At 40.3% G+C, this 17,639-nt stretch overlaps 1 long non-coding RNA gene across 1 annotated transcript; it reads right to left on the bottom strand.

Moving 5' to 3' along the window:
- Positions 1–1,033: 1,033 nt before the first annotated feature.
- LOC133645444 (uncharacterized) lies at positions 1,034–2,813 on the bottom strand. Its single transcript, XR_009825118.1, has 3 exons — positions 2,731–2,813; positions 1,188–1,272; positions 1,034–1,105 (listed from the first exon to the last, which is right to left on the bottom strand). It is a non-coding gene; the product is annotated as an uncharacterized LOC133645444 (long non-coding RNA).
- Positions 2,814–17,639: the final 14,826 nt, after the last annotated feature.

Below are 17,639 nucleotides of genomic sequence, written 5' to 3'. Positions count from 1 at the left end.
GTCCTTGAGTGTGCATGGGAGTTTGTCCAACCAGTCTACATGTGCTTTGTGGACTTGAAGAAGACATTCGACCGTGGCCACCCCGGGAAGTCCTGTGGGGAGTGCTCAGAGAGTATGGGGTATCGGCATGTCTGATTGTGGCGGGTCGCTCCCTGTATGATCAGTGTCAGAGCTTGGTCCGCATTGCCAGCAGTAAGTCGGACCCCTTTCCAGTGAGGGTTGGACCGGAGTCCAACCCTCGTGTTGGCTGCCCTTAGTCACCAAATGTGTTCATAAATTTTATGGACAGAATTTCTAGGCGCAGTCATGGCGTTGAGGGGATCCGGTTTGGTGGCTGCAGGATTAGGTCTCTCCTTTTTGCAGATGATGTGGTCCTTATGGCTTTAACTGGCCAGGATCTTCAGCTCTCATTGGATTGGTTCGCAGCCGAGTGTGAAGCGACTGGGATGAGAATCAGCACCTCCAAGTCCGAGGTTCTCGCCCGGGAAAGGGTGGAGTGCCATTTCGAGGTTGGGCAGGAGATCTTGCCCCAAGTGGATGAGTTCAAGTACCTGGAGTCTTGTTCATGAGTGAGGGAAGAGTGGATCGTGAGATGCACAGGCTGGCGGCCGAAATGAGTTTTCTCCGCTGGGTGGCGGGTCTCTCCCTTACTGTAAGAATTTTCACCGTTTAATTACAGTAACCTACTGGCAGCTAATGGTTCCAGTATAAAACTGTTTTTCTACAGCACACATACTGTGATTTATCACTACAGTTTATTACTGTAAAAAGTATCACAGTACTGTGCTGTATCAAATATACGCTTCACAGCATAATACTGTCATCTGTTTAGCGGCATTACACTGTTATTTTAGTGTATCTACTGTAATATCCATTAACAGTTAATTACAGTAAAATAATTGTAAGCACTATAGACTGAGCTTTACAGTATAATGAACAAATTCCAATGTCCGAGGACCTTCCTCTTGGTATTCCAAGTTGAACACATAGTAGGTGGCAAGAAGAGCAGTAAGCCCTGAGATTAAGCTAAGTTGGACGCCTTTGCAGATGACATCACCTTCCATGCTGATCATCCAACGTTTTATTGTGACTTTGTCACCAGCAACTGGTACAGTCAAGAAATGCAGTTTATGTTACTAAACAGTATCCAATATGGGTAGCATTTTAAAAGTATTTGGAATGGCCACCTCACTCGCTCTCTCTTTCCTCTGTTTACATCTAGTCTCCTAAGGCAGTGGTTCTCAAATGGGGGTACGCGTACTCCTGGGGGTACTTGAAGGTATGCCAAGGGGTACGTGAGATTTTTTTAAATATTCTAAAAATAGCAACAATTCAAAAATCCTTTATAAATATATTTATTGAATAATACTTCGACAAAATATGAATGTAAGTTCATAAACTGAACAACTAATCAAGTAGGCTATTCCATTCATTACCATAAAGCCAGAGTTTCCCCCATGCCATGATGGTTTGACCCTACCTGGCGGTGCCACACGGCACCAACTGTCAATCAACTATCCATGTAGAAAACAATGGAGGCTTGGTTAAAGCGTAGTGGACATGTTCCATAAATATTGATGTTAAAGATTTCTTTTTTTGTGAAGAAATGTTGAGAATGAAGTTCATGAATCCAGATGGATCTCTATTACAATCCCCAAAGAGGGCACTTTAAGTTGATTACTTCTATGTGTAAAAATCTGTATTTATAATTGAATCACTTGGTTATTTTTCAACAAGTTTTTAGTTATTTTTATATCTTTTTTTCCAAATAGTTCAAGAAAGACCACAATAAATGAGCAATATTTTGCACTGTTATACAATTTAATAAATCAGAAACTGATGACATAGTGCTGTATTTTACTTCTTTATCTCTTTTTTTCAACCAAAAATGCTTTGCTCTGATTAGGGGGTACTTGAATTTAAAAAATGTTCACAGGGGTACATCACTGAAAAAAGGTTGAGAACCACTGTCCTAAGGCAGTGGTTCTCAACCTTTTTTCAGTGCTGTGAACATTTTTTTAATGCAAGTAGACCTCCATGTCTTCATAACAGGAATATCCTGAATCCTCAAGTTGCATATCACAATAGTCATCATCAGTGTTAATAACACAAGAGCTGCTTGGATTTGCTGTTGATCAAGTCAAACTTCGTTCAGTGTAGCCGTAGTGCTTCCTTGACACGTGCGATGTGAAAGTAGACTTAACTGTAAATCTTTTTTCACATTGACTGAAGGGGCACGTAACTGTCCTACCTTCGGTAATATGACTTTTCAAATGCAGGAGAAAGGCCCGTATATCATCGCACTTCGCGCTACATGAGACAATATTACAAGGTAAACCTTCTGCGCTATACATATCAGTCCTACTCTTGCCATATTTATGACGACGGCTGTGAGTTTTGAAGGCTGAGAAGTTGGAAAAAACTCTTGTGCATTTAGGGAAAGCACACTTAAACGATGCATTAGGCATACAACTATGACTTCGCATGTGTCTAACATACGCAAATACATTGCTGCAAGTCGTAGCACAAATGTTGCAAGTTATCATCTTTTATGATGACTATGACAAAAAAGAAGAAAACTTAGCTAGCTAGCATGCGGCGGTACATGCGCGTGGTCAACGATAGTGTCTGTGATGCTGACTGTGACGCTATGTCATTTCGGACTTTATAAATATATATATAAAGTAATTCAAACAGAAAATGACACATCAAGGTACAAGTGACTCTTACCTTGTTATCAAAAACACACGATGCAGTAGGATGGATTTAGCAGGGTCGGCCAGGTGAAATGAAGCTCGGTTGGACGAATTGTGGGCGGACCCAAGAAACAAGTCTGAAAAATACTGAATTACACTGTAGGTTTTACAGTAACTTACTGCTGGTCGATATTTTTTGAAAAATGCAACAACATTTACAGTACTTAACTGCATTTAAGAAGAACATGATAGGTTGATTGTCAACACTAAATTGGCCCTAGTGTGTGAATGTGAGTGTGAATGTTGTCTGTCTATCTGTGTTGGCCCTGCGATGAGGTGGCGACTTGTCCAGGGTGTACCCCGCCTTCCGCCTGATTGTAGCTGAGATAGGCTCCAGCGCCCCCCGCGACCCCGAAGGGAATAAGCGGTAGAAAATGGATGGATGGATGGAGTATATAACTGTAATTTTATTTTTTATTTTTACAGTAATTTTTTACAGTGAAGGTCATGGGTGTCAAACTCTGGCCCGTGGGCCAAATTTGGCCCAACGTGTAATTTGACTTGGCCCTTGTGGCAATATCAAATTAACAAGCTGGACCGTCGATTATACATTGCGGCAGTGCCGCGGTAACACCGCATTCACCGCTACTTCTAATACTTGCCAACCCTCCCGGGAGTGACTCCAGCACTCCTCCCGAATTTTTTTTTTTTTTCCAGCTAGTCAAACGAGTGCCAGCCCAGTTTCATGTCAGTGCAGCTTCTGCACCCACACACAATTGAATGCAACGCATACTTCATCAACAGCGATACAGGTTACACTGACGGTAGCCAAATAAAAAACTTTAACACTTTTAGAAATATACGCCACACTGTGAATCCACACCAAACAAGAATGACAAACACATTTCGGGAGAACATCCGCACCGTAACACAACATAAACACAACACAACAAATACCCAGAACACTTTGTAGCACTAAATCTTCCGAGACGCTACAAGGTGTGTGTGTGGGAGGGGGGGTCTGGTGGTAGCGGGGGTGTATTTTGTAGCGTCCCGAAAGAGTTAGTGCTGCAAAAGATTCTGGGTATTTGTTCTTTTGTGTTTATGTTGTGTTACGGTGCGGATGTTCTCCCGAAAAGTGTTTTTTATTTTTGTTTGGTGTGGGTTCACAGTGTGGCGTATATTTCTAACAGTGTTAAAGTTTTTTATACTGGCACCCTCAGTGTAACCTGTATCGCTGTTGATGAAGTATGCGTTGTATTCATTTGTGTATGCGTGCTGTAGCTGCACATATCTTGTGACTGGGTCTGAATGATGTTAGAATTGGGTGTACGAGATATGACTGTTGAACATCTTGTTCGATAATGGAAGTTGCCTCAGCTCAAAGCCTGAGCCCCGACATTAAAGAACTAGCATCTAAAAAAAATGCCAGGTATCTGGCTTGGGCACATCAAATTAGATCAGTGTGTTGCAAACTGAGCAGTTTAAAGTCCTGAATGGTTGTTTTATTCATTGTTATTTTATTTTCAAATGTATTAGCCTGTGGATAAAGTTAATGTTGATATTTACCTCAGAAGGCTGCAAATAGAAAAGAGGCATTCAATTTGTATTTAAATTATATTTGATATGCAATTGATATTTTTTAATTATTATTATTATTATTTGAAACTCCATTTTGCATGTCACTATAAAGTTATATAAGCCTTGCTTGTTCAATATTCAATGCAAAACGTGTTTGGGTCCCTAATAAAGGTTAATTTGTTCAACCTTGGCCCGCGGCTTTGTTCAGTTTTAAACTTTGGCCCACTCTGTATTTGAGTTTGACACCCCTGGTGAAGGTGAATCTCTGTCATCCTGGAGGCCACGGGGAAGACCCAGGACACATTGGGAACACTATGTCTCCCGGCTGGCCTGGGAACGCCTCGGGATCCCCTGAGAAAAGGTCCTAGGTGAGGGATCAGACAAAGAGCAGCTCAAAGACCTTTATGAAAAGTACAAATCGAGGACCTAGATTTTTTCTCGCCCAGGCGCAGGTCACCGTGGCTCCCCTGTGGAGCCAGGCGCAGAGGTGGGGCACGATGGCGAGCGACTGGTGGCCGGGCCTGTCTCCATGGGGCCCTGCCGGGCTCATTTCGAAGAGGCAACGTGGGTCAACCCTCCAATGGGCTCACCACTCATGGGCCCATTGAGGTCATAGAGGTCGGATGCATTGTGAACTGGGCGGCATCCGAAGGCAGGGCACTTGGCAGTCCGATTATCGGCTACATAAGCTCGCTCTTGGGACGTGGAACGTCACCTCGCTGGGAGGGAAAGAGCCTGAGCTGGTGCGCGAGGTGAAGAAGTTCCGGCTAGATATAGTTGGACTCACTTCGACGCACAGCAAGGGCTCTGGAACCTGTTCTCTCAAGAGGGGCTGGACTCTCTTCCACTCTGGCGTTGCAAGCAATGAGAGGCTGGGGTGGCAATTGTTGTTGCTCAAAGCCTGCACGTTGGACTTTAACCCAGTAGACGAGATGGTAGCTTCCCTCCGCCTTCGGGTTGGGTGACGGGTCCTGACTGTTGTTTGTGTTCACGCACCAAACAGCAGCTCAGAGTACCCACTCTTTTTGGATTCCCTTGAGGGAGTACTGGAGAGTGCTCCCTCGGGTGATTCCCTTGTTCTGTTGGGGGACTTCAATGCTCATGTTGGCAAGGACAGTGAAACCTGGAGAGTCGTGATTGGGAAAAATGGCCACCCGGATCTGAACCCAAGTGGTGCTTTGTTATTGGACTTTTGTGCTCGTCACGGATTGTCCATAACAAACACTATGTTCAAACATAAGGAAGAACTTTAAACATGTCACGAGGGAGGTGCTGGACATTGAGTCTGAGTGGACCATGTTCCGTGCCTCTCTTGTCGAGCCTGCTGATTGGAGCTGTGGCCGCAAGGTGTTTGGTGCCTGTCGTGGCGGTAATCCTAGAACTCGCTGGTGGCCCCCAGCAGGGAGGGATGCCGTCAAGCTGAAGAAAGAGCCTATCGGGTCCTTTTGGCTCATGGGACTCCAGAGGCAGCGGGCATACCGACAGGCCAAGCAGTGCCTGGGGAATCTGTGGTGGACTCTCCTATTTCTGGGGCTTAGGTTGCCTAGGTAGTTAAATAGCTCCTCTGTGGCAAGGCCCCGGTGGTGGATGAGTTCCTTAAGGCTCTGGATACTGTGGGGCTGTCTTGGTTGACAAGACTCTGCAACATCGCGTGAACATTGGGGGTGGTACCTCTGGATTGGCACACCGGGGTGGTGGTTCCTCTCTTTAAGAAGGGGAACCGGAGGGTGTGTTCCAACTATCGTGAAACACACTCCTCAGCCTTCCCGGTAAGGTCTATTCATGTGTACTGGAGAGGAGGAAACTCGGATCCAGGACGAACAGTGTGGTTTTCGTCCTGGTCGTGGAACGGTAGACCAGGTCTATACTCTCGGCAGGGTCCTTGAGTGTGAAGTGACTGGGATGAGAATCAGCATCTCCAAGTCCAAGTCCATGGTTCTCGCGCAGGAAAGGGTCGAGTGCCATCTCCAGGTTGGGGAGGAGATCTTGCCCCAAGTGGAGGAGTTCAAGTACCTAGGAGTCTTGTTCACGAGTGAGGATAGAGTGGATCGAGAGATCCACAGGCGGTTTGGTGCGGCGTCTTCAGTATTGAGGACGCTATATCGATCCGTTGTGGTGAAGAAGGAGCTGAGCCAGAAGGAAAAGCTCTCAATTTACCGTCGATCTACGTTCCCAGCTTTGGGTTATGACCGAAAGGACAAGCGGCCGAAATGCGTTTCCTCTGCCGGGTGGTGGGTCTCTACCTTAGAGACAGGGTGAGAAGCTCTGTCATCCGGGAGGAACTCAAAGTAAAGCCGCTGCTCCTCCACATTGAGAGGAGCCATGAGGTGGTTCGGGCATCTGCTCAGGATGCCACCCGAACGCCTCTAGGGAGGTGTGGCAGGAGGCCACGGGGAAGACCTAGGACACATTGGAAAGACTATGTCCCCGGCTGGCCTGGGAACGCCTCGGAAGAGCTGGACGAAGTGGCTGGGGAGAGGGAAGTCTGGGATTTTCTGCTCAGGCTGCTGCCCCCGCAACCCGACCTCGGATAAGCGGAAGAAAATGGATGGATTTAGAATGACAGTTATACTGTCAGATTGAGTACAAAAACTAACTAAACCTTACACAATATAATGTTTCTAGTAAAACTCACAAAGATACATATCTCCAGGCATTATTAGCCATTTTGCATGTGTGGTTTAGGAGTTATGTTTAAATAAATAACTGTCAGATTGACAGTAAACTGTCATAGTGAGTAAAACCCTTATTTTGTATTTGCAAACCTTACAAAAACAACTAAATCTAGTTAAACTCACACAGATACAATATTACAGGCATTTTTAGACACAATGCATGTTTGGTTTTAGAGTTATGTTTATATAACTTTCATATTTAGTATGACAGTTATACTGTCATATTGAATAAAAACAACAACTAACTTGTGTCTTTGCAAACCTTACAAAATACAATTTTTCTAGTAAAACTAACTAAGATACATGCTCCAGGCATTATTAGCTATTTTGCATGTGTTGTTTGAGTTATGTTTAAATAACTGTCATATTGAGTGTGACAGTATACTGTCATAAAACCCAATTTTTGTATTTGCAACCCTGATTCTAGTAAAACTCACATTTATACAATATTACAGGCAGTTTTGGACATAATGGTTTGGTTTTGGAGTTATGTTTATATAACTTTCATATATAGTATGACAGCTAAACTGTTATATTGAGTAAAAAAACTAACTTGTGTTTGTCATAAAACCAAATTTTTGTATTAGCAAACCATACAACTGATTCAAATAAAACTCACATGGATTCAATATTACAGGCATTTTCAGACATTTTGCATGTTTGGTTTAGGAATTATGTTGTAATACATAATACAATACAAATAATTTTTGTGTTTGCAAGCCTTAAAAAAAGCATATGTTTCCAGTAAAACTCCCAAAGATGCATTATTTCAGGCATTATTAGCCATTTTTCAGGTATGGTTTAGGAGTTATGTTTAAATAACTGTCATATTGAGTGTGGCGTTATACTGTCATATTGAGTTAAAAAAATCTAACTTGTATCTTTGCAAACCTTACAAAAGAAAATGTTTCTAGCAACACTCACAAAGATAATTTTTTTCACGCTATTAGACATGTTTCATGTGTATTTAGGAGTTATAATTAAATAACTTTCATATTGAGAGTTAAAGTTATAATGTCATTATGTGTAAAACCTAATTTTTGTATTTGCAAACCTTACAAAAAAAATTGATTCTAGTAAAACTTACATAAATTCAATATTACCGGCATTTTTAGACAATTCACATGTTTGGTTTAAAAATTGTGTTTGAATACATTTGTATTGCTTTTTTCGCATTATCTCAGGATTCTAAGATCATTACTTTTATATTGAGTAAAACACTACTTTTTGTTTTTGCAAACCTTACAAACTCACATAAATACATTATTACAGACATTTTTAGACATGACACATATTTGGTTTTGGGAGTTATGTTTATATAACTTTTATATTTAGTATGACTGTTATACTGTCATATTGAATAAAAAAAAACTAGCTTGTGTCTTAGCAAACTTTATAAAAGATCATTTTTCTAGTAAAACTAACAAAGATACATGTCTCCAGGCATTATTACCCATTTTGCATGGGTTGTTTAGGAATTATGTTAAAATACATTTTTATTGCTTTTTTTGCATTATCTCAGGATTTTAAGATCATTACTTTCATATTGAGTAAAAAACTAGTTTTTGTTTTTGCAAACCTTACAAACTCACATTAATACATTAATACAGGCATTTTTAGACATGACACATGTTTGGTTTTGGAGTTATGTTTATATAACTTTCATATTTAGTATGACTGTTATACTGTCATATTGAATAAGAAAAAACTAGCTTGTGTCTTTGCAAACTTTACAAAAGATAATTTTTCTAGTAAAACTAACAAAGATACATGTCTCCAGGCATTATTACCCATTTTGCATGGGTTGTTTAGGAATTATGTTTAAATACATTTTTAATGCTTTTTTCGCATTATCCCAGGATTCTAAAATCCTTACTTTCATATTGAGGAAAAAACTACTTTTTGTTTTGCAAACCTTACAAACTCACATAAATACATTATTACAGGCATTTTTAGACATAACACATGTTTGGTTTTGGAGTTATGTTTTGATAACTTTCATATTTAGTAGGACTGTTATACTGTCATATTTAATTTTAAAAAACTAGCTTGTGTCTTTGGAAACTTTACAAAACATCATTTTTCTAGTAAAACTAACAAAGATACATGTGTCCAGATATTATTACCCATTTTGCATGGGTTGTTTAGGAATTATGTTTAAATACATTTTTATTGCTTTTTTCGCATTATCTCAGGATTCTAAGATCATTACTTTCATATTGAGTAAAAAACTACTTTTTGTTTTTGCAAACCTTACAAACTCACATAAATACATTATTACAGGCATTTTTAGACATGACACATGTTTGGTTTTGGAGTTATGTTTATATAACTTTCATATTTAGTATGATTGTTATACTGTCATATAAAATTAAAAAAAACTAGCTTGTGTCTTTGCAAACATTACAAAAGATCATTTTTCTAGTAAAACTAACAAAGATACATGTCTCCAGGTATTATTACCCATTTTGCATGGGTTGTTTAGGAATTATGTTTAAAGACATTTTTATTGCTTTTTTCGCATTATCTCAGGATTCTAAGATCATTACTTTCATATTGAGTAAAAAACTACTCTTTGTTTTTGCAAACCTTACAAACTCACAAAAAATTACAGGCATTTTTAGACATGACACATGTTTGGTTTTGGAGTTATGTTTATATAACTTTTATATTTAATATGACTGTTATACTGTCATATTGAATTGAAAAAACTAGCTTGTGTCTTTGCAAACTTTACAAAATATCATTTTTGTAGTAAAACTAACAAAGATACATGTCTCCAGGCATTATTACCCATTTTGCATGGGTTGTTTAGGAATTATGTTTGAATACATTTTTATTGCTTTTTTCGCATTATCTCAGGATTCTAAGATCATTACTTTCATATTGAGTAAAAAAACTACTTTTTGTTTTTGCAAACCTTACAAACTCACATAAATACATTATTACAGGCATTTTTAGACATGACACATTTTTGGTTTTGGAGTTATGTTTATATAACTTTCATATTTAGTATGATTGTTATACTGTCATATTGAATTAAAAAAAACTAGCTTGTGTCTTTGCAAACATTACAAAAGATCATTTTTCTAGTAAAACTAACAAAGATACATGTGTCCAGGCATTATTACCCATTTTGCATGGGTTGTTTAGGAATTATGTTTAAATACATTTTTATTGCTTTTTTCGCATTATCTCAGGATTCTAAGATCATTACTTTCATATTGAGTAAAAAACTACTTTTTGTTTTTGCAAACCTTACAAACTCACATAAATACATTATTACAGACATTTTTAGACAGGACACATGTTTGGTTTTGGAGTTATGTTTATATAACTTTTATATTTAGTATGACTGTTATACAGTCATATTGAATAAAAAAAAACTAGCTTGTGTCTTTGCAAACTTTACAAAAGATAATTTTTCTAGTAAAACTAACAAAGATACATGTCTCCAGGCATTATTACCCATTTTGCATGGGTTGTTTAGGAATTATGTTTAAAGACATTTTTATTGCTTTTTTCGCATTATCTCAGGATTCTAAAATCCCTACTTTCATATTGAGGAAAAAACTACTTTTTGTTTTTGCAAACCTTACAAACTCACATAAATACATTATTATAGGCAATTTTAGACATGACACACGTTTGGTTCTGGAGTTATGTTTATATAACTTTCATATTTAGTATGACTGTTATACTGTCTTATTGAATAAAAACAACTAGCTTGTGTCTTTGCAAACTTTACAAAATATACATTTCCTAGTAAAACTAACAAAGATACATGTCTCCAGTTATTATTACCCATTTTGCCTGGGTTGTTTAGGAGTTATGTTTAAATACATTTTTATTGCTTTTTTCGCATTATCTCAGGATTCCAAGATCATTACTTTCATATTGAGTAAAAAACTACTTTTTGTTTTTGCAAACCTTACAAACTCACATAAATACATTATTACAGACATTTTTAGACATGACACATGTTTGGTTTTGGAGTTATGTTTATATAACTTTTATATTTAGTATGACTGTTATACTGTCATATTGAATAAAAAAAACTAGCTTGTGTCTTTGCAAACTTTACAAAAGATCATTTTTCTAGTAAAACTAACAAAGATACATGTCTCCAGGCATTATTACCCATTTTGCATGGGTTGTTTAGGAATTATGTTTAAATACATTTTTATTGCTTTTTTCGCATTATCTCAGGATTTTAAGATCATTACTTTCATATTGAGTAAAAAACTACTTTTTGTTTTTGCAAACCTTACAAACTCACATTAATACATTATTACAGGCATTTTTAGACATGACACATGTTTGGTTTTGGAGTTATGTTTATATAACTTTCATATTTAGTATGGCTGTTATACTGTCATATTGAATAAAAAAAAACTAGCTTGTGTCTTTGCAAACTTTACAAAAGATCATTTTTCTAGTAAAACTAACAAAGATACATGTCTCCAGGCATTATTAACCAATTTGCATGGGTTGTTTAGGAATTATGTTTAAAGACATTTTTATTGCTTTTTTCGCATTATCTCAGGATTCTAAGATCATTACTTTCATATTGAGTAAAAAACTACTTTTTGTTTTTGCAAACCTTACAAAGTCACATAAATACATTATTACAGACATTTTTAGACATGACACATGTTTGGTTTTGGAGTTATGTTTATATAACTTTCATATTTAATATGACTGTTATACTGTCATATTGAATAAAAAAAAAACTGGCTCGTGTCTTTGCAAACTTTACAAAAGATCATTTTTCCAGTAAAACTAACAGAGATACATGTTTCCAGGCATTATTAGCCATTTTGCATATGTTGTTTAGGAGTAATGTTTAAATACATTTTTATTGCTTTTTTCGCATTATCTCAGGATTTTAAGAACATTACAGTCATATTGAGTAAAAAAACTACTTTTTGTGTTTGCAAGATTTAAAAAAGCATGTGTTTCGAGTAAAACGGCCAAGGATGCATTATTTCAGGCATTATTAGCCATTTTTCATGTGTGGTTTGAGTTATGGTTAAATAACTGTCATATTCTGTCAGTTATGACATAGTAAGTAAAACCTAATTTATGTATTTGCAAACCTTACAAAATCATTTAAATCTAGTAAAACTCACATGGATTCAATATTACAGACATTTTTAGACATTTTGTATATTTGGTTTAGGAATTATGTTGGAATCATTTTTTTTAATTTGTTCGTATTTTCTCAGAATTTTAGAACATTACTGTCATATTGAGTAAAGAAATAATTTTTGTGTTTGCAAGCCTTAAAAAAGCATATGCTTCGAGTAAAACTTACAAAAATGCATTATTTCAGGCATTGTTAATCATTTTTCATGTTTAGTTTAAGAGTTATGTTTAAATAACTGTCATATTGAGTGTGGCAGTTATACTGTCATATTGAGTAAAAAAAACTAACCTGTCTTTGCAAACCTTACAAAAGAAAATGTTTCTAGTAACACTCACAAAGATAAATTTTTTCACGCATTATTAGACATGTTTCATGTGTGGTTAGGAGTTATAAATAAATAATTGTCATATTGAGTGTTACAGTTTTAATGTCATTATGTGTAAAACCTAATTTTTGTATTTGCAAACCTTATAAAAACAATTGATTCTAGTAAAACTTATATAGATCCAATATTACAGGATTTTTTAGACATTTTACATGTTTTGTTTAAAATTTGTGTTTCAATACATTTGTATTGCTTTTTTCGCATTATCTCAGGATTCTAAGAACATTACTTTCATATTGAGTAAAAAACTACTTTTTGTTTTTGCAAACCTTACAAACTCACATAAATACATTATTACAGGCATTTTTAGACATGACACATGTTTGGTTTTGGAGTTATGTTTATATAACTTTCATATTTAGTATGACTGTTATACTGTCATATTGAATAAAAAAAACTAGCTTGTGTCTTTGATATCTTTACAAAAGATAATTTTTTTAAACTAACAACGTTACATGTCTCCCTAGGCATTATTAGCCATTTTGCATGTGTTGTTTAGGAGTTAGGTTTAAATACATTTTTATTGCTTTTTTCCCATTATCTCAGGGTTCTAAGAACATTACAGTCAAGTAAAAAACTATTTTTTGTGTTTGCAAAATATAAAACTCAGTAAAACTCCCAATGATTCATTATTTCAGGCATTATTAGCCATTTTTTTGTGTGGTTTATGACTTATGTTTAAATAACTGTCATATTGAGTGTGATTTTGTCATTGTGAGTAAAACCTATTTTTTGTATTTGCAAACCTTACAAAAACAACCGATTCCAGGAAAAGTCACATTGATACAATATTACAGGCATGTTTAGACATATTGCATGTTTGGTTTTGGAGTTATATTTATATAACCTGCTTTCTGAGCCGCCACCTTTGTGGTTTGCGTGTCCCACTGATCCAGGACAAACAGGTCCTAGGTGAGGGATCAGACAAAGAGCAGCTCAAAGACCTTTATTAAAAGTACAATTGAGGACCTAGATTTTTTCTCGCCCGGACGCAGGTCACCGTGGCTCCCCTGTGGAGCCAGGCCCAGAGGTGTGGCACGATGGCGATTGACGGGCCAGTCCCCATGGGGCCCAGCCGTGCTCAGCTCGAAGAGGCAACGTGGATCCCCCCTCCAGGGCTCACCACTCATGGGCTGGGTCATAGAGGGTGCAGTGTGACTTGCAACGCCAGAGTGGAAGAGATTCCACACTGGCGTTGCATCTAATGAGAGGCTGGGGTGGCAATTCTTGTTGCCCCCCGGCTCAAAGCCTACACGTTGGACTTTAAACCCAATAGACGAGATGGTAGCTTCCTTCAGCCTTCGGGTTGGGTGACGAGTCCTGATTGTTGTTTGTGTTTACACACCAAACAGCAGCTCAGAGTACCAACTCTTTTTGGATTCCCTTGAGGGAGTACTGGAGAGTGCTCCCTCGGGTGATTCCCTTGTTCTGCTGGTGGACTTCAACGCTATGTTGGCAACGACAGTGAAACCTGGAGAGTCGTGATTGGGAAAAATGGCCACCCGGATCTGAACCCAAGTGGTGCTTTGTTATTGGACTTTTGTGCTTGTCACTGATTGTCCATAACAAACACAATGTTCAAACATAAGGGTGTCCATATGTGCACTTGGCACAAGGACACCCTCGGCCGCATGATTGACTTTGTAGTTGTGTCATGGGATTTGCGGCCTCATGTTTTGGACACTCGGTGAAGAGAGGGGCAGAGCTTTCCACCAACCAACACCTGGTGGTGAGCTGGCTCCGATGGTAGGGGAGGATGCCGGTCAGACCTGGCAGGCCCAAACGTATTGTAAGGGTCAGCTGGGAACACCTAGCAGAGTCTCCTGAAGAACTTTGAACATGTCCGGAAGAACTTTGAACATGTCACGAGGGAGGTGCTGGACATTGAGTCTGAGTGGACCATGTTCTGGACCGTTCCTCTCTTGTTGAGCCAGCTGATTGAAGCTGTGGCCGCAAGGTGTTTGGTGCCTGTCGTGGCGGTAATCCACCAGCAGTGAGGGATGCTGTCAAGCTGAAGAAAGAGCCACCGGGTCCTTTTGGCTCATGGGACTCCAGAGGCAGTGAGCATACCGACAGGCCAAGCGAGACCTCCTCAGTCCCACCAACACGTCTTCCTATGAGGAAACAGTGCCTGGGAAGTCTGTGGTGGGCTCTCCTATTTCTGGGGCTGAGGTTGCCAAGGTAGTTAAAAAGCTCCTCGGTGGCAAGGCCCCGGGGATATGAGCTCCGTCCGGAGTTCCTTAAGGCTCTGGATGCTGTGGGGCAGTCTTGGTTGACAAGACTCTGCAACATTGCGTCTACATCGGGGGCGGTACCTCTGGATTGGCAGACCGGGGTGGTGGTTCCTCTCTTTAAGAAGGGGAACCGGAGGGTGTGTTCCAAATATCGTAGATCACACTCCTCAGCCTTCCCGGTAAGGTCTATTCATGTGTAATGGAGAGGAGGAACCTCGGATCCAGGACGAACAGTGTGGTTTTCGTCCTGGTCGTGGAACGGTAGACCAGCTCTATACTCTCGGCAGGGTCCTTGAGTGTGCATGGGAGTTTGCCCAACCAGTCTACATAAGTTTTGTGGACTTGGAGAAGACATTCGACCTTGCCCCCCGGTAAATCCTGTGGGGAGTGCTCAGAGAGTATGGAGTATCGGCATGTCTGATTGTGGCGGGTGTCTCCCTGTATGATCAGTGTCAGAGCTTGGTCCGCATTGCCGGCAGTATGTCGGACCCCTTTCCAGTGAGGGTTGGACTCCGCCAAGGCTGCCCTTTGTCACCGATTCTGTTCATAACTTTAATGGACAGAATATCTAGGCGCAGTCATGGCTTTGAGGATCCCCTCAACGCCATGACTGCGCCTGGTTTGGTGGCTGCAGGATTAGGTCTCTGTTTTTTGCAGATGATGTGGTCCTGATGGCTTCAACTGGCCAAGATCTTCAGCTTTCATTGGATCGGTTCGCAGTGAAGCGACTGGGATGAGAATCAGCACCTCCAAGTCCGAGTCCATGGTTCTCGCCCGGGAAAGGGTGGAGTGCCATCTCGAGGTTGGGAAAGAGATCTTGCCCGAAAGGAAGGAGTTGAAGTACCTAGGAGTCTTGTTCACGAGTGAGGATAGAGTGGATTGTGAGATCTACAGGCGGATCGGTGCGGCGTCTTCAGTAATGAGGACGCTATATCGATCCGTTGTGGTGAAGAAGGAGCTGAGCCAGAAGGAAAAGCTTTCAATTTACCGGTCGATCAACGTTCCCATCCTCACCTATGGTCATGAGCTTTGGGTTATGACCGAAAGGACAAGGTCACGGGTACAAGCGGCCGAAATGAGTTTCCTCCGCCGGGTGGTGGGTCTCTCCCTTAGAGATAGGGTGAGAAGCTCTGTCATCTGGGAGGAACTCAGTGTAAAGCCGCTGCTCCTCCACATTGAGAGGAGCCAGATGAGGTGGTTCGGGCATCTGCTCAGGATGCCACCCGAACGCCTCCCTAGGTCCGAACGGCAGGAGGCCATGGGGAAGACCTAGGATACATTGGAAAGACTATGGCCTGGGAACGCCTCGGGATCCCCCGAGAAGAGCTGGACGAAGTGGCTGGGGAGAGGGAAGTCTGGGCTCTCTGCTTAGGCTGCTGCCCCCGCAACCCGACCTCGGATAAGCGGAAGAAAATGGATGGATTTAGTATGACAGTTATACTGTCATATTGAGTGTGACAGTATACTGTCATAAAACCCAATTTTTGTATTTGCAAACCTGATTCTAGTAAAACTCACATCTATACAATATTACAGGCAATTTTGGACATAATGCACGTTTGGTTTTGGAGTTATGTTTATATAACTTTAATATATAGTATGACATCTATACTGTTATAATGAGTAAAAAAACTAACTTGTGTCTGTCATAAAACTCAATTTTTGTATTTGCAAACCTTACAAAAACAAATGATTCTAGTAAAACTCACATGGATTCAATATTACAGGCATTTTTAGACATTTTGCATGTTTGGTTTAGGAATTATGTTGGAATAAATTTGTATTGCTTTTTTTCACATTATCTCAGCATTTTAAGAACTTACTGTCATATTGAGTAAAAAAAACTTTTTGTGTTTGCAAGCCTTAAAAAAACAACCGATTCTAGTAAAACTCACATTGATACAATATTACAGGCATGTTTAGACATCGTGCATGTTTGGTTTTGGAGTTATGTTTATATAACCTACTTTCTGAGCCGCCACCTTTGTGGCTTGCGTGTCCCACTGATCCTAGGAGCTATGTTGTCCGGGGGCTTCTATGCCCCCTGGTAGGGTCCCCCAAGACAACAGGTCCTAGGTGAGGAATCAGACAAAGAGCAGCTCAAAGACCTTTATGAAAAGTACAAATCGAGGACCTAGATATTTTCTCGCCCGGACGCGGGTCACCGTGGCTCCCCTGTGGAGCCAGGCCCAGAGGTGGGGCACGATGGCGAGCGACTGGTGCCCATGGGGCCCAGCTCGAAGAGGCAACGTGGGTCCCCCCTGCAATAGGCTCACCACTCATGGGCTGGGTCATAGAGGTCGGGTGCAGTGTTAGCTGGGCGGAAGCCGAAGGCAGGGCACTTGGCGGTCCGATTATCGGCTACATAAGCTCGCTCTTGGGACGTGGAACGTCACCTCGCGAGGTGGAGAAGTTCCCGGCTAGATAAAGCTGGACTCACTTCGACGCACAGCGAGGGCTCTGGGACCTGTTCTCTCAAGAAGGGTTGGACTCTCTTCCACTCTGGCGTTGCAAGTAATGAGAGGCTGGGTTGGCAATTCTTGTTGCCCCCCGGCTCAAAGCCTGCACGTTGGACTTAACCCAGAAGACGAGATGGTAACTTCCCTCCGCTTTCGGGTTGGGTGACGGGTCCTGACTGTTGTTGGTGTTTACGCACCAAACAGCAGCTCAGAGTACCCACTCTTTTTGGATTCCCTTGAGAGTGCTCCCTCGGGTGATTCCTTTGTTCTGCTGGGGGTCTTCAACGCTCATGTTGGCAACGACTTTGAAACCTGGAGAGTCGTGATTGGGTAAAATGGCCACCCGGATCTGAACCCAAGTGGTGCTTTGTTATTGGACTTTTGTGCTAGTCACGGATTGTCCATAACAAACACAATGTTCAAACATAAGGGTGTCCATATGTGCACTTGGCACCAGGAC

Source organism: Entelurus aequoreus, unplaced genomic scaffold, assembly GCF_033978785.1.
Source record: "Entelurus aequoreus isolate RoL-2023_Sb unplaced genomic scaffold, RoL_Eaeq_v1.1 HiC_scaffold_85, whole genome shotgun sequence".
NCBI classification, from domain to species: domain Eukaryota; kingdom Metazoa; phylum Chordata; class Actinopteri; order Syngnathiformes; family Syngnathidae; genus Entelurus; species Entelurus aequoreus.
The sequence above is the reverse complement of the archived record's forward strand: the minus strand, read 5'-3'. Positions and strand labels throughout refer to the sequence as shown.